This window comes from Gallus gallus, chromosome 3 (genome assembly GCF_016699485.2).
Source record: "Gallus gallus isolate bGalGal1 chromosome 3, bGalGal1.mat.broiler.GRCg7b, whole genome shotgun sequence".
Classification (NCBI taxonomy): Eukaryota; Metazoa; Chordata; class Aves; order Galliformes; family Phasianidae; genus Gallus; species Gallus gallus.
In genome coordinates, this window is record NC_052534.1 from 11,316,162 (window position 1) to 11,331,716 (window position 15,555).

At 42.8% G+C, this 15,555-nt stretch overlaps 1 non-coding gene across 2 annotated transcripts in view; it reads right to left on the bottom strand.

Moving 5' to 3' along the window:
* LOC421268 overlaps positions 1-15,555 on the bottom strand; it is a 225,516-nt gene that overhangs the window by 193,587 nt on the left and 16,374 nt on the right. Inside the window, exon 1 of one of the 2 annotated variants that reach the window (XR_005858509.2) lies at positions 13,258-13,366. The exons of the other annotated variant lie outside the window; for it this stretch is intronic. This is a non-coding gene — a transcript (uncharacterized LOC421268). Of the gene's footprint in view, positions 1-13,257; positions 13,367-15,555 lie in introns of those variants that run through there. 2 annotated transcript variants of the gene reach the window in all.

Genomic DNA, 15,555 nt, shown 5'->3' on the forward strand with positions numbered 1-15,555 from the left:
GGCCAAACACAGAGCTCGTGCAACGGGCACAATTCTCCCCGCTTGCTATAGGAGTCGTACCCGCCTTTGCCTGGGTTTAATTGGCTCCAGCTTGCCTATGGTTACAGAAGAGAGCTGGGGATGAGGAAAGCTGAGTTGCATTCCCAGCTCTGCTAGAGGCTTGCCCTGAGACCTAAGGGAAAACAATCTCTTGGCTTTGTTCTGCCTCAGTTTACACAGGCTCTAAGCTACTCACCCCCTTCATGGGAGTGCTATGAAGCTTAATTAATAATGGCAACTACCGAGTCCTTCAGAAGACGGGCAAAAAATACCATGCAGACTGTTAGCAAAGGGACTGTCTCAAAACCAGGGCAGCTGCCTCGTAGAGACTCCTACATATAAACTCCTATTAGAAAGGATAGGTATTTAAAACCAAATTAAGTTCTGGACCAAATTCTGCAAATTCTGAAGAGTACAGGTATCTCTACAAGCACAAACTGTGCCGTACTAAGATGAATGAAAACATGCATGGTGTTTGCAGGGGCATGTTTTGCACGACTGATCCTAACTACACAGAAGAGTAATTACAGAAATCAAGCTGGTAGCATCAGATCCTGGGAAGAGAACTGTCTAGTAATGCATTTAATGGCTGCTTTTGTTCCTCTTACTGTTGCAGGAAGCAAAGAGCAGCTAAAAACTTTACTGCCATAAATTTCAGAATCGGAAAGGATCAACGCTTTCCCCCAGCTTACCAGTACAGATGATGTTCTCTCATAAGAAACTAGGGTTGAGCACCAAACCCCCATGCTTTGAAGATGGCCAAGAACACAAGAAAATGAAGTGATGTCCAGCCACAAGTTAGATTTGCACCTCTGATATAAGCAAAGAAACACTTGCCTAGATTCTGTGCTGCTCTGTTTTGCACATTGTGCCCTGCCTCCTCCTCACAGGGGAACTGCACCCGCGATGGCTGATTACTTTGGCAGCACCCTGCCTTGGGTATCAGGATTCCTGTGCCTACCTCGAGGCACTGGCCAGCAGCAAAGCAGCATTTGGAGAAGCCACCCCAATTGCTGCTGTGTTCATTTACTGCACAGTGAAGTCAAACCCATTGTGGACGGACTGAAAATCATCTCAACTGTCAGCAGAGGGATTTACACAACTTGCTGCTCCCCCTTGAAGAGTGACTACAGTGAAAACATGCCGTTCAGCCAGTGGTAGCTTTAGCTGTTTTCAAACAGTGGGAGCTGGGGGAAGGGGCAGGGGGGAATTTAAAAAAAAACTCCTATAAAGAATTTCTTTTAGGTGAAGCCAAATAGACTTTTACTGTAAATCCAATAGAGCAGCTTTCCCATATATTTTTTTTCTTTCTCCCCCTGGAACTCCCTCCCCACAGGTGGCAGATATTAGACCCACGCACCTCCAGCAGGCGCAGCATCCCTTCACTGTCGGTCTCAGACTGCCCTCTACAGTTTCCTCACCCGACCAGCTCGGCACTGATCCCCGAGCTAAAGACCTGCCAAATCTGTCAGAACTTGTGACATACTGAAGATTCCGGAGTGTCACATATCAGGCAGATAAGCCAGTAATAGCGAGCCATCCGCTTGGGGAAACGGATGGCTCAGAGAGGGTCTCTCTACTTGGACTTCTCCAGTACAAGAGATGATCTTGCAATCATTATTCATTACTATATCTTCTGCTGACTGATTCCTTCTTCATCCTTAGAAAAGCTGGAAAAGAGAGTGCAGATCACAGCCAACCTCGGCAAAGCAGAGCTCCCTGAGAAGCAGTGATTCATCTCCTCCTCACCCACTCCCACCCCAAACAAAAGGACAAATCCTTTTCCCCACCTGTCTCAGACTCACACACAGCTAACATTTTTCTGGCAAGTGTTTCTTCCATTGTTAATTACTCTCCCAAACATCTTCAGGTTGAAGTTTGTGTTTAAGAGGTGGTGAATGTTTGCACTGGCCTTTCACACTGGTGACTTTCAAAAGCTATTGCTATGTCCTCTGATATTGTCTCATGCTGTCACATCAGGTTAGTACTGGCTGGCAAAGGGGGGTGGGCAGATAAGAATGGAAAGATGCCTTACAGTTTTTCATTTCTAAGCAGAACAGATAAGGCCACACATCCTCCAACACAACCTTACTGCAGGAAGCAAAGTGTCCCATAATGGAGACTCATGAAAACGAAGTGAGAAGAAAGGCCTGTAAAACCAAGCCCAGATACCACAGGCTATAGATAAAAGGAAATATATATACACACACAACATGTGTGTGTGTTTGTATATGCATACAAATGCACACACCATGTCTTTATTTAACTCAGTTAAAGTTTGTACACCTTCCCCGTGGTGACTGGCAAGAGCTTGTGTCCCAGAAGAATGGCTTTAATCTCATTTCAGACTCAATAATATAGTGCCAGATGTTCTTGGAAATCTATTTTGCCCCTGTACATTGTGCAATTAACCTTTCAGTTTCCCAGAGATCAAATTAGAGCTGTGGAAATGTTTCCAAACCTCTCTCTTAACAAGAGAAGCATGGGTGTTTGAACCAACCGCTGAGCCGTTTTCCCAGCCCTCTGCTCCTTTGGACTCTCCAGGAAGAATGTCAGGCCAGCTAGAGATGCCATTGTTTCACTTGCACCGAGGAAAAATATAAATAGTCCAGGCTAAAAGTATTTTATCAAGCTTCTGAGGCTGGAAGCTTGATTATTAGCAGTGCAACTAGGACTCTGTTTCCTTTGATTACAGAAATTTCCTACAAATTAAAGGCAATTTTTTCCAGAAGGAAATGTAAAGCACAGCATTCTATCCAGAAGTACTTATTACTCCCACAGCTCCGCGTGGCTCTCTAACAGGCCAGGACGCCAGGAAGCCCAGGGCCAGTGAATTGACAGCTTAAGGCCCTGGTCCAGCAAGCAGTTTTTCTAGACTGGAATCTATCTGTGAAAAACCTCTGCATATATGAGGTCACCAAGGTTTGGCTGCAAGGTTTGCTCCTCAGGCTGATGCCTAACTTGGCACCAATCACCTATCACACCTGTGGCCTCATCCAAGCTGCAGCTTCTTACCTCTCTGATGAAGTCAGAGTCTGAGCAGAGGAGCGGAATTCTGATTTATGTATTACCCAGGCTTCTTTAAACTGCTGAGTGACTTAGCTGCTTTTGCATCCTATTTCTCAGCATAAAGATTGCATGTAAGCTGCTGAAAATGATAAAAAGGGGTTTATTTACCCAAGAAAATGTCAAAGGACTTAAACAGAACTACAAGAAATTTCACTATTGTGCGCAGTAGCCAAATTTGATCCTCAGATACTAGAGATTTAAAAGACCCCTGACAAGTACTTCTTAAGCAACCCGAGACGTTAAATCTCTCTACCAGCTATTTAATTCCATCACCTGGCATTTGCAGCCAGGAAAAGCTACAGAGTAAACAGAAAGGTAGCAGCAGCTCATGTGCATACAAAAGGTTGCTCCATCTCAGAGTTTTATTTACGCACAGATGCTGACAGGTTGTCACACCTCGACAGCTTGAGAGAGAGAAAAGAGTTATCTTTTACTGAGTTATCTTTACCGTGAGCAGTTATCTATTGGTTCTTCAATACAGACCCAGCAGAACCTCAGTGTTTTCATTCAGAACTTTCACTGTGGGATACGTCAATAGCAGATGACCTAGGCATCATGCAGAAAGATAGAATTTTCATTTAACATGAAATTCAAGAACACAGGGAGGTAGATAAAATTGAAGAAGCAGAGCAGGAGAAAACTAACTTTTTCATTACAAGACAGACCTGAGGCATGTGTGCCCCTGTTTATTTATGAAACTACTACTATTGTTTTAATATAAACAGGATCCAAAGTCCACTGGCAGCTAGCAGGGACCAGTCAAAACTCTGTCAAAGAAAGCTCCTTAGAAATGAGCCATTCTATTCAGGGAAGTGGTTCCTGTAGGGTGACGAGAGTGCTATTGAAAAAATAAACAAACATTTTCATTACAAGATGATAAAAGTGGTTGAATAGAAAAGCTGGCCAGACATAGAAACAAACTTCCACGTATAAGGGCTTTTGATGCACATGATTTACCCCAGTGACACCACACCACGCTCCTGAGGGAGAATTCAGTGCAGTGTGATTTGTATTCAAGATCCCAGCGAGCCGGGTTTTAACTGCATGAGGACTGAGCCACTGCAGAAGGCACAACATGAGCCTCTGCTGCCAGGAGTGGCAGTAAGTCACTGGGATTTCTGTGCCCACCTGACATACATACCACCCTAGGGTCTTATGGTAAAACCACAACTGGGTACAGAAAAAGGACAGGGTTCTGGTGTAGGCCACCAAAGCTTGCTTTCATCAGTCTCCTAGAAATACTGTCTGCAGGAGGGGTTAAGAATGAGTTTAAGTTAGAGAAAACAACATCAGCGTGTAGGATCGAGGGCAACTGTCTGCATTTAGGTTATGCACAGTTATTAACAAAGCTCTACAACGTCCTTGGCTCCTATGGGAGAATGACACCAGCTGACAGCACTGCAGTGTTCACAGCAAACCTCAAAGCCACTTGAGATTAATCTCATTCACATTTGGTAAAGTGCTCGGTAGCATTAGGAAGCCTTTTGTGAGGAGATTTAAAATTCAGCTGGGTAAGTATGGGCCTTGTTTTCTACAAGACAACCCCAGCTTTAGGACAGGAATCACACCAAAACGGTCCAACTTTTTCTTATTACCCCTCAGAAACACAGAAGACAGAGTGGCCGAGTGAAGACTCGCATTTAATGTTTTCCCAAATCTCTGCCCAAAATGCAAATTTAAAAAATAAAATCCTGTAAATCCTTTTTGAAGCGTGGTCACTCATTCAGCACCTCTAAAGAACAAGCATCTTTCCTAAAGGAACTACTTCCAGGGGCTATCACACTGTGCATCAGTTACCAACGTTAGTATTGGTGATGCGAAATCACTTCCCCACATCTTTCCCAGGGGGACATACAGACATCCCTCCGTAGGCAATACTGAGCACTGGAAATGCTCACACCGGTACCAGCCTTGCTTGTGGTTGGGGAGAAGCTTCATTGTCCTTCTTTTTTTTCTGTTAAAGAGGATCCCTTAGTTCAGGGCTTCTAAAGCACTTTCCCTGAGCCGAAGGACTCGCAACGTTTAGTCACAGAATATTAGTCACAGCAACAATTTAGTGACAGATTATTTCTTTTCCTGACAGAGAAAGTCACGCACAGAGCTTTAAAGGGAAAAAATATTCAGCAAGTAAAAGCGATCTTCAAAAAGTCACTGTTTTCATCCAAAGCTCTGGCTTCTGCTTTTATGCAGATCTTTGGAAAGGCTGCCTAATGCAACCCACGGGCTCTCCTACTCAGACCTGTGGCAGGATTGCCATCCCATTCTTCCACAGGTGGCAGAAAGGCCACCAGCTGAAGCCCTTTAAACATCTTCCTGATAATGCACTGGAACCCCAAATGCTACCCATCTGGCCAGCACCATCCAGCCCCCCCCATTCACAAGTTTACAGGCACATCTCAGTAGAAGCCAAGTTGCTTATAGTGGGACAACTAAGCAGTGCACCTCATAGAATATCCCAAGATGGAAGGGATCCATAAGGATCATCAAATCCAATTCCCGGCTCCACATAAGACCACCCATGCAAGGGGCCCAAATTGGGTTGTGCAGAGGGTCTCCTTCCCAAAAACGTTCATCTGCAAGGGAAAGCCATCTCTCTGCATGTCTTTCAGCTGGTTCAAATGCAGCAACAAGGTACATGTGAGAATCAAACCTTGTCAGGAAGGTAGAAGGCCAAATTAAATGAAGACTCAGAGCTCTAAATGACACCTGAGTAGTCATTCAAAAATATCATAACTGGATAGACTGTCTGGAAGAGCTGGGATACTTAGGATGAGAGTGAGACCCCAACTCTACCGCCATCTAATAGATACACCTATGTTAGTTTCAGTGTGCCTCTTGCAGTCTAAAAGAAAGTGCTAATTAAGGGATAGAGTGCAGGTCAGTCTCATTACAAGATTTCCTCACCTTCTTAAGAAATATATATTTGTACAACGATCTGAGACATCCGAGTGACTCCTCCACCTTAGAATCCCTGAGGAATACATTGGTGGTTTTCAAAGCTATTAAAAAACAAATACAAAAAACTGAAACCAAATACTATCAAGTTGATACACGCCTTACACTAGCAAGCATAGGTTCTTCTGAGAAATCCCAGCCTGTGTAGGTCAGATTCAACCTTGTAGTACTGGAGATACATTTGCAGATACATTTGTTGCACAACAGAAAGGCCCCACGTTATTCCTTCTTACCCAGGAAATTATTAAAATGTGGAACAAATTATTTGTATGTAAATTACGTAAAACCTTAAAGCACGGCCTAGAGAGAAGAAAGAGGAAAAAAGAACACACATTTACATGTGCTTCAGTCCCAGAGCTGCTGAAAGACCGCATAGTTTAAGCCATACACGGATGACAAAAAGCAGATCGCAGCTGCTCCAAACAGCCCACTACAAATACTTGTGCTGTGTTTGAAACTCCTGAATTCAGCGGGCTTTTACTTCTGAATGGGAGCCACGCATCAGAGCAATTAGTGCATCACATCAGCGACCACACAGGGTCATCACGATTCCTGCTGCTTACCAAGGAGATGCTTGCCCCACATGTCACTCAGGTGCCTGGCAGCCAGGCTCCAGCAGACCTCAGAGCAGCAGCATCAGGCATTTCTGCCCCAATTCCATGGGAAATGCTCGTGCTGTGGAGACGGCAGACCTGGGTCTGTGCTGGAGCCTCAGCTGCTCCATGCCACTGTCTGTTATGGCAGCTTGAACCCTTAAGGAGAAAGGGCTTGTGCCAGACCACAAGGCTGCAAGCTGGGGCCACTGAAATGGTATTAAACACCCCCATTCTACCACCCTGAAAAGCATGAGGGCATCCAAGGCAGGAGATGCAACCCTGGAAAAAACACTGCTGCTTAATCCACTGACACCCAGCTTTCAGACCTGTACATCAGTCACTGTTTGTTCTCTGGTAGAATTCAACCTGAAATTAAAAGTGCTCTGCTCCATGAATTACACCTCTCTTTTATTTGTCCACAGATGGATTACACAGACATCACTCAACATCACTGTTATTTATATCACGGTAATTCAAACAATTTCCATCAAGATCCCCGACTGCAGCTGGTAAGTAGCACATCTTTGGAAATGTTTGACGTTGGAAGTCTGAATGGTTTTGAACAGATACAGATACTCAGATTGAGGAGCTGATATTTCTTCCCTTTGAATAACCCCTGATATTCATTTATATTTGCTGTTTTCAAGCACATGTGGCCAAATTCATCACCTGGTAGGAGCGTTCCGCTGAAGTGAATATAAAAGGGACAAACAAACGTTTTTTTGTTTGTTTGTTTTTTATTCAAATAAACATGTAAATTATATGAGTTTATGCTCTTATTTATGGAATGTTATTTTTTATCCTGGTTTGGTCATAAAGAAGTCCTGCAATCTCAGAGCAAAGGAAAGTAGGGAATAAAATACACACATCGACTTTGGACCATTCAGTAAGGTAGCAAGCTCAACTGCTATCTTGTCTACAATGCTGGGGTTTTCTTAATACCAACTGAAAATAAACTGCAATTGCATATAGGAGAAACAGAAGTACTACCAGCTCTTGGGTATCCCTGGATGAAATATCCATACAGGGAATTACCTGGGCTATGAGAGTAGACGTGCAAGTAGCTGGCTCCTCATGAGCCAAAATAAGTCTGAAAGCACTCTGATCACATATGTCAGTGTGCTTTAGTTATGCACACTTATCAGCTCAGGTCAATACTGGCCTTCTACAGTTTGTCTCAAGGATGTGCCTTTTCTCAGTTGCATCGCTGCCGTATGTTCTGACAGCTGAATATACACACATCTCATGTTGCATACAGTTTCTCTTTATGCAGGTTATTCCAGCTCTTCCCTGCATCTTGTCCCTGGTAACCCAGAGCTGACTGTAAACTGACAGAGTACTTTTGGCATTCCGGAATTTCCCACGCTTAGATTTTCATACAAAGATATTATCAAACTATCAGGAATCAGCCATGCTGCCAAGAGCATCTTAAACCAGAGCCCTCAGGGAAGGCCCAAAAATATGCCGTGATGCTGCTTTTGTTAATTGTGGTTGGAAAATGCTGCCTAGGCTCCGGCTGCGTAAGCACCACAATCTCTTCACACATGACCTCAGTCTGTCTTAAGGTCCAAGAAAAAGATCGACTCCAGCAGGAGCATGCTTGTAGTCAGCTGAGTTCTCTCAGTCTAAAAGTGATGGATCCATTCTGGGCTCTAAGCATGCAGCTGGTAACCCATCCTTTTATGACTTTCTACTCCTTTCCAAAGAAGTGCTAAAATATTTGTTTTGCTTCCTTTGTATTTGTCCTGGAATGGTAGTTAGGAAATGGATGAACATCCAATACTTCCTAATTAAGAGAAATACGGCTTCCTAATCTCAGCAAAACATAATAACCACACCTCTTAGAATAACAGATGATTTTGTTCTTCAACCACGTAATCCAGAGGTTGGCTTCTCACCTGGAGTAGCTCTACCAGGCAGGTAACTATTCACTGTGAGAAGCCAGAGCAGCAATTCTGCAGGATTGCTGCCAATTTACAGTGACTAGGGGTGTAACCCAGGAATTCCCAGTTATCGAGAGCAGAGGAGCTCCCTACAGCTGGGCAGAAGAGGAATCAAAGCTTTGTGTGATTCTTCACCTTTCCAACAGGCCACAGTTTCTCAGAATTACTGCAGTGCCTCATTGCACATCACACAGCCTGCAAGGTGGGTGAACAAGGCTCCCCTGCAGCCTCAGCACCACCTCCTGGGACATAAGGCAGGACTTGGCACAGCCACCACCTGCTTGGCCTATCTGCACTGAAGCACACCCATGCAATAGGGAAGCAGAGACTAAAGCTTCAGCCAAGGACTCACCTAAAACCTGTACCTGAGCCAGGGCTCATGCCAAAGCCATTGTAACAGTCCATGCTCAAGAGGGAGTTTAGGCAGAACTGTAAGTCACTAAGAACTATCCACTAAGATGCTCCAGTGCTTCCAGCTTGCTCTAGAATGGCATCGACTAGCAAATGCAGAAAGGGAATCTCCTCCAATTTAAAAAATAAAGCACATGTTTTTTAAATACCAAGTATTCACACTCAGAAAATAAACACGAGCCTTTTCTGAGGAAAATGTGAAAGCTGGAACAGTCACTGCTGAAAAGCTTTCTAGCTAGCCAAGCATCAAAGGAGTGTTGGCTTCCATGCTGAGAAGGACGCAGCCTTATCTGCACTATGACAGTGAGCACAACCTTCACTTGACACGCCAACCTGACAGCAGCCAAGGGAAGCACAGTGAGCTTTAAGAAGTTCCGTCTGTCAGAGGTTGAACAACAGACTGGACTTCTTGTGAGACTTCAGCTGCAAAGTGTTAATTATATCATCCTTGAGTACGCCATTATTAGGACTGCAGGGTACTCAATTAGCTCTTCCTTCCTTTTTATTTAATGGCATTACAGTGTGATTGGTAACACAGACATCCCCACTGGCTGCATTGGTTGCACTTATCCCACATGAAAACCAGAAAATTTGTAACATCAAGTCTGGCTCTTTGCCAGATTTCTACAGGGCATTAGTAACAAACTGGTGAAGCTCATTAAAAAAAAAAGAGAGGGAGAGAAACCTATAACCATTAAAAGTCCATTAAGCAGCATGTCATTTTGTAAAGCTAAATAGCCCACAGTAATCAAAAGCATATGAACCCCAGCTGGGTTACCCAGCGAATTGTTTCGATTTAAGGGAGAGAATTCATCAAGAAAGATTGTTCCTAGGATTGGGTTGATTTTTCTCCTTCAGTTGCTGGCTCCATGTCCCATTATAATTACAGTGATTGATGCACCTTGCAGACAAAGGTGAAGAGTGACCACAATAGCCCCAACATCTGCTCAATCCAAGCTGCCACTAGCACAGATCTCTGCAGAAAGGCACATCACATACAGCTATCCCCCCACTGCTGACCAGCTACGCAGGAAGCAATTTCTTTCATGCTTTCCTCCTCACCTAAGTTGCACATGGGTTACAGCTTTTACCATTCCCATGCCCTGTGTAAAATGAGGAGCTGCTGTCATGACAGCTTGGCACGAGGAAATCACTTGCTGATGGATAGCTAGCCAATAAAAAAAGCAGCTAAAGACTTATTCTCTCTGTTGTAACTGTACATGCATCTCTTTTTCCAGTGATGAGAACATAAAGTCACTTCTTGTAAACTACAAGAGCAGCACCTGTAACTCACTGCTTGGGGTAAGCCAGCACAAAGAGCAGCACAACAATGCAAACTAGGCATTGACGTTCACCCCCTACACACACCTGACGTGCTTTGGTATCTCTATAGGTACCTTTTAAAGTGTGGTCCTTAGGTCTTAGTTCAGCATGGTACGGCAGCTTGCATCTCAGTGCAAGCATGTTCCACTGAGACTGCTGAAGTGCTTAAAATCCAGTATCATCTAATAGCTTGCTGAAGCAAGATTTGAAACCTTCTACTCCCAGCTGTGTAACAGAAGTAACTCCTTTCTACCTCATGGGTATGTAATACAAAGCCAGATGAGTGCCCAGATGAGAAGGGAAGAAGCTAATTTATCAAATGACACAGTTCTGCTGCAGCTTCCATTTTCAAATGGGGTCTTACAAGACTTTTCTCAAGGCTTTTAACAAAGGTGAATTTCTAAGGCTTTTCAATTCTACATTCTTAGGGTGTGGTAGGCAGGGTGATGAAGAGTCTCATTGAACTGCAAACTCTGGTTGACCTGCTGGATGTACAGGAGTAGCACGTTATTTTTTATATGCAGGGTTTTGTGGAACAGCTGGACTCAGACCTTCAGCCTGTCCTGAGAACACATACTTCTAACTCTGCTGGAAGAAGCAGCAGTTTGGAAGTTGTTGCTGGATGGAAAGTTCACAAAAGGTAGAGTCAAAACTCCAGCCTCTCCATCCCAGAGAGTCACAGCCTTCTGAAGTGTTTTTACAAGACAGTTTTTAGGGCCTGCAATCATCCAATGGCTGAAATGCGCCATCTCTATCTAAAGATGAATTTGACAATCTGCAGCATCGGTTTCAAAACCATCGCTTTTGTGAAAAGCATATGCAGCCCTTTAAGCACTGTGTTTATTTTCAAAAGACATCTCAGTTAAGCTGGACAGTTTATTTACAACAGAGTCTGCTGCTGAAGGAGAGCTTTAGATGGTACGTGGCTGAACAGACAGTGCTCAAGTACAGCAGTAAATCATCCAACTGCTGAACTCCTTCCAGTGCACTTCTCCTTGCTTGTAACAGGATGTCATCTGATTTTTTCCATTTGCATCCTATGACCAGGAAACTCAAACAGCATCTGCTTCAACTGCTGGATGTTACTATTGTAAAGCATACACAGATATGTTTCATAAGCGTGCATGTATTGGCTCACAGTTAAGAATTAGCAAGCAATAAAGCACTACAAGAGTCACTCAGTCCTCTCTTTGTGCCCTGATAATGTGTAGAAAGACCTGAATGAAATCAAAAGTTCTGACTATAAAAATCACATAGTGTAATTTTAGAAGTGGTCATTTTTAACCAACCATTTCTATCCATAACAAGGGTACCTAAATGAATGCCCACTTGGGATGTGTAGGGATGGCACAAAACCCATTTATTTGGCCAACACCTCATGAGGTCCTTTCAGTGCTTCAACAGCAACAACAGAAAAAAAAAAAAAAAAGTGTTATGAACAATCCTGGCTTTCATTTTTGTTGTGTCAAAGCAACCTATGACAAAACAAATGTCTCATTCAGCATCAGTGCTTTGTTTCCAGTGGACAACAGCCCTGACCCCCCAGCACTCATGATGACTTTCTACAACCCCAGCATCAGTCCATGCCCCCTTCCAAGCAGACTGCGTGTCAGGCAGGCACCAGATGCCATGTAGCTGGTGTCTGCTGGGCAGGACTATGCTGCTTCCCCTTTCTCCATCCATTCATACATTTTCCCCTATCTCCTGGAAGCCTCAGTCCCTGTGAGGCCTCTGCCTCCACATCAAATTAATAGGGTTATTAAGTTATCAGGGAGGGATTTGCATACAAACAGATGGGGGGAAAGCTCAATCACAAACCTCATTTTCATAATGAAACAAAACAACAGAAGTATCCTCTATTTTGGTCTAGAGAATGTGAAGTTTTACAGTCTATTTTATGAGCTATTGAGGGAGGCAGTAACTAAGCTGTAAAACTTGCAATGAATGACACTAAACCAGTTAAAAACTGTTTGTTATAGGAAGCACACGTATTTATGCATGCATATCTGAATAATCCAGATTTTTTGCATGTGCAAAAGCTGCAGTGGGAATTCCATGAGTATAGGTCTTATCATACTAACTCAACATGCTGAAAAAAAAAAGAAAAAAAGATGGCATTAATAGGTCAAGTGTAAGATAGGCTGGAATAACTAACTACACAAATACAAAGTGGTGATCAACTGTTGGATAGCAGACCTTCAAAGAAGCATCAGAGGGCTGGAGCTGATCCTAACCAGGATGTACTATTGCTCCTGGAAAAACAAAAGCCTTGTACTGGGATTAATAAACAGAACTCAAAGTCCTAAGGTACCTAGAGCAATCTTTCTGTTATATCTCTGCTTAGTTCTTCGCTAAGAAATAGGACCTGTATCTTAAGATACAGATCAACTGGAGAGAAGCCAGATTTGGAATTATTTTAACTAAAGAGTAGAACACTCAGGAGAGATATGATAACATCTTTGAGTCTACAGCACATCGGTGCAGAGAAGAAGGAATCATTTGTTGCTACGTCTTTGGTATACAATAACAACGAGTGGCCCTGCACTGCAGTAGGAAAAATTCAGATTGGTATTTACAGTCCTAAGAATAGCAAAGCACAAGAGGAGAAGCCCAAGAAAGGTGCAGGGCAGCAGCTCCTGGAGATCAAGAACTTTCAAGAAGTTCAGACAGACATCAGGTGTATATACTTTATATACTTATAGCTGATCCTGCTTTGAGCTATGAGAAATACAGATAACTTGGAGAGGTCCTGCCCACCCATTCACCAGTTTTAGTACTGAATCAGAGAAAAAGAACACAGTAAAAAGGTTTGAAACACCTTTCCCCTTCTTCATTCTTTTTTCCCTCCACCACAACTTCCCATTTAAAAAATAAGTGACTGCAGCTTTGATTCAAATATCAGCCAGAGTTTAAGATCTTACTTGAACTGAACTGACTCTTCTCCTTTCCATAGTAAGAAACCAAGACAGCTGGCAGTATAAAACAAATGTTACAGCCAAACTATGTTTACAACATACAGGATCTAGTTCTGCAAATGTGATGCAACTTTACACGTAAGTCATGCTGTTGGACTTGCAGAAAGGTATTTGTATTGTTGCACAATTACAGACAGGATTTCTGCTTCCTCTAACAGCATACAAATGGGTATCCCAAGCTCATCTGAATTCTGTACATAATGAAAATTTAGCCCACAGCTTCATTGATTTGTGAGTTTTATGTTCCACAGTTGAATTACCTCTAGGGGTTTGTCACCTAATTCATTGAACAAGCGGAGATTTTAAGATAAATTTGGAAAAAAATACAACAGAAAATAAGACTATGCTCTCCTAGTGCACAAAGAGTGAACGCCAGTCGAGGAAAATGGAACAGTAAGACAAGAAAGAAAAGGACCAAACAGGATAACAATGTTCTCGGCTGAAAGAAGAAGAAAAAAGAGAAGCACTGGAAGATTTTACATGAGCACCCTAATGCAAACAAGACTGATGTTAAGGGATTATTTAAACAAGACGGGAGAAGTTAGCACCAGTTAATGACGAGTTTGTTAGCTAACAGGCTGTTAACACTCCAACAAACTGGTCATTAAATGTGGTTACTACTTATTTTAATGGGAATTTATTTGAACCTTTATTTACAGATTTAATGGGAAGGAGAGCACCAGCATGCACACCTGGAGTCCCACAAATCTAAACAACACAGATGTCAAGCTGCTTTGCCCGCATTTGAAACAAAAAACTAGAAGTAAAGCTTTTCCAGCATCAATGACCGACTTTTCCCTAGCATTACGATATTAGACAAGTTCCGATTTTCTGATAGATTCATATCTAACAAGAACCACTTGAATCTTCATTACCTTGTAGTGCCATTAGGGTAAGTGGTTCCGATCCCTGTCCTTCAGAAGCTCATTACAAATCTCATTATTATTATTAGACAGAACTTTGATAAAGCTCTTAACATCGCCTCTCATGTCTTCATCCCGTCGGAGTATAGCAGAAGAAAGGAGGAGAAAAAATAAGAACAAATTATAAAATATTGAAGGGGAAATAGAAGCAATAAAAACTCCAGACCTCTTTGTTTTATTTTCACTATGAGTTAAAAACCGCAGCCCACTCCAGAAAAAATAGGAAGTGATCCCTAATGCAAAAATGGCTACTTGTACACGCTGTCAATAAGACATATAGCTAGAAGGAGAGAACACACCATCTACTGGAAAAAAAGCACTGGACTCAGCCTGGTAAAGCAATCATATTCCTAACTCTGCAGCTGGCTGACCATAAATTCATAGAATCACAGAAGAGCTTAGGTTGGACTAACAAGAACTTACAGCCCACCCAGCCCCGAATTGGCTGCCCCCCACCAGCTCAGGCTGTCTAGGGCCCATCCAACCTGGCCTTGGGCACCTCCAGGGAAGGGGCATTCACAGCTCTGGGCAGCAGTGCCCTCTGAGTAAAGCATTTCTTCCTAGCATCTAAACTTATCCTCTTTATGTTTAAAGCCATTCCACCTTGTTCTACCATTATTTCCACTTCTAAAAAGTTGGTCTGCCTCCTGCTTATAAGCTTCCCTCAAGTAGCAGGAGGCCACAGTGTGATAAATTAACTCGTATGCTCCCACTGTCCCACTGTTAATATCTGGATTAATCTGACTCTCACTCTATGAAGGGTGAAAAGAAACACAGGCAGTCGAGTTGCACAACTTCCTCTGTGGTCACGGTTGCAGAAAAAAAAAAAAAGAAAAAGATCCAAGTAGGAGAAATAAAATACTATGAACCACAGATAGACCAAGAAAAGATATGAAAGAGGATTTAGGTGCAGTGAAAACGATCAGAAAAATCTGATTGAGATAGAGATCCTAACTTAAAAGTCACCAAATCATTCTCTAGAAGTGCATCCCTCCCCACTGGCCATAAAGGAACCTGCATCAGACTTGTGCTAAATAAGAAGCCTCAAATTAAGAGGTTTATGAATATCCGTTATATGCCTATACAGTGAATCTAAACAAAGGCCCTTCAAGCTCAGGTGAAATCTCTAAGTAGATGACACATTAAATGTCCACCTCCTTAACACAGCATTTTCACACATACAACCCTCAGCTTCTCAATCTCCTGATTAACAAGAAGGAAAAAAAAAAAAAAAAAGCTATGGAAAAGGATTTTTTAGAAGCCCAAAAGGCAAATATTTTCAATACATCCACATATTTTTGAGTAAGTAACCTGAGGCACT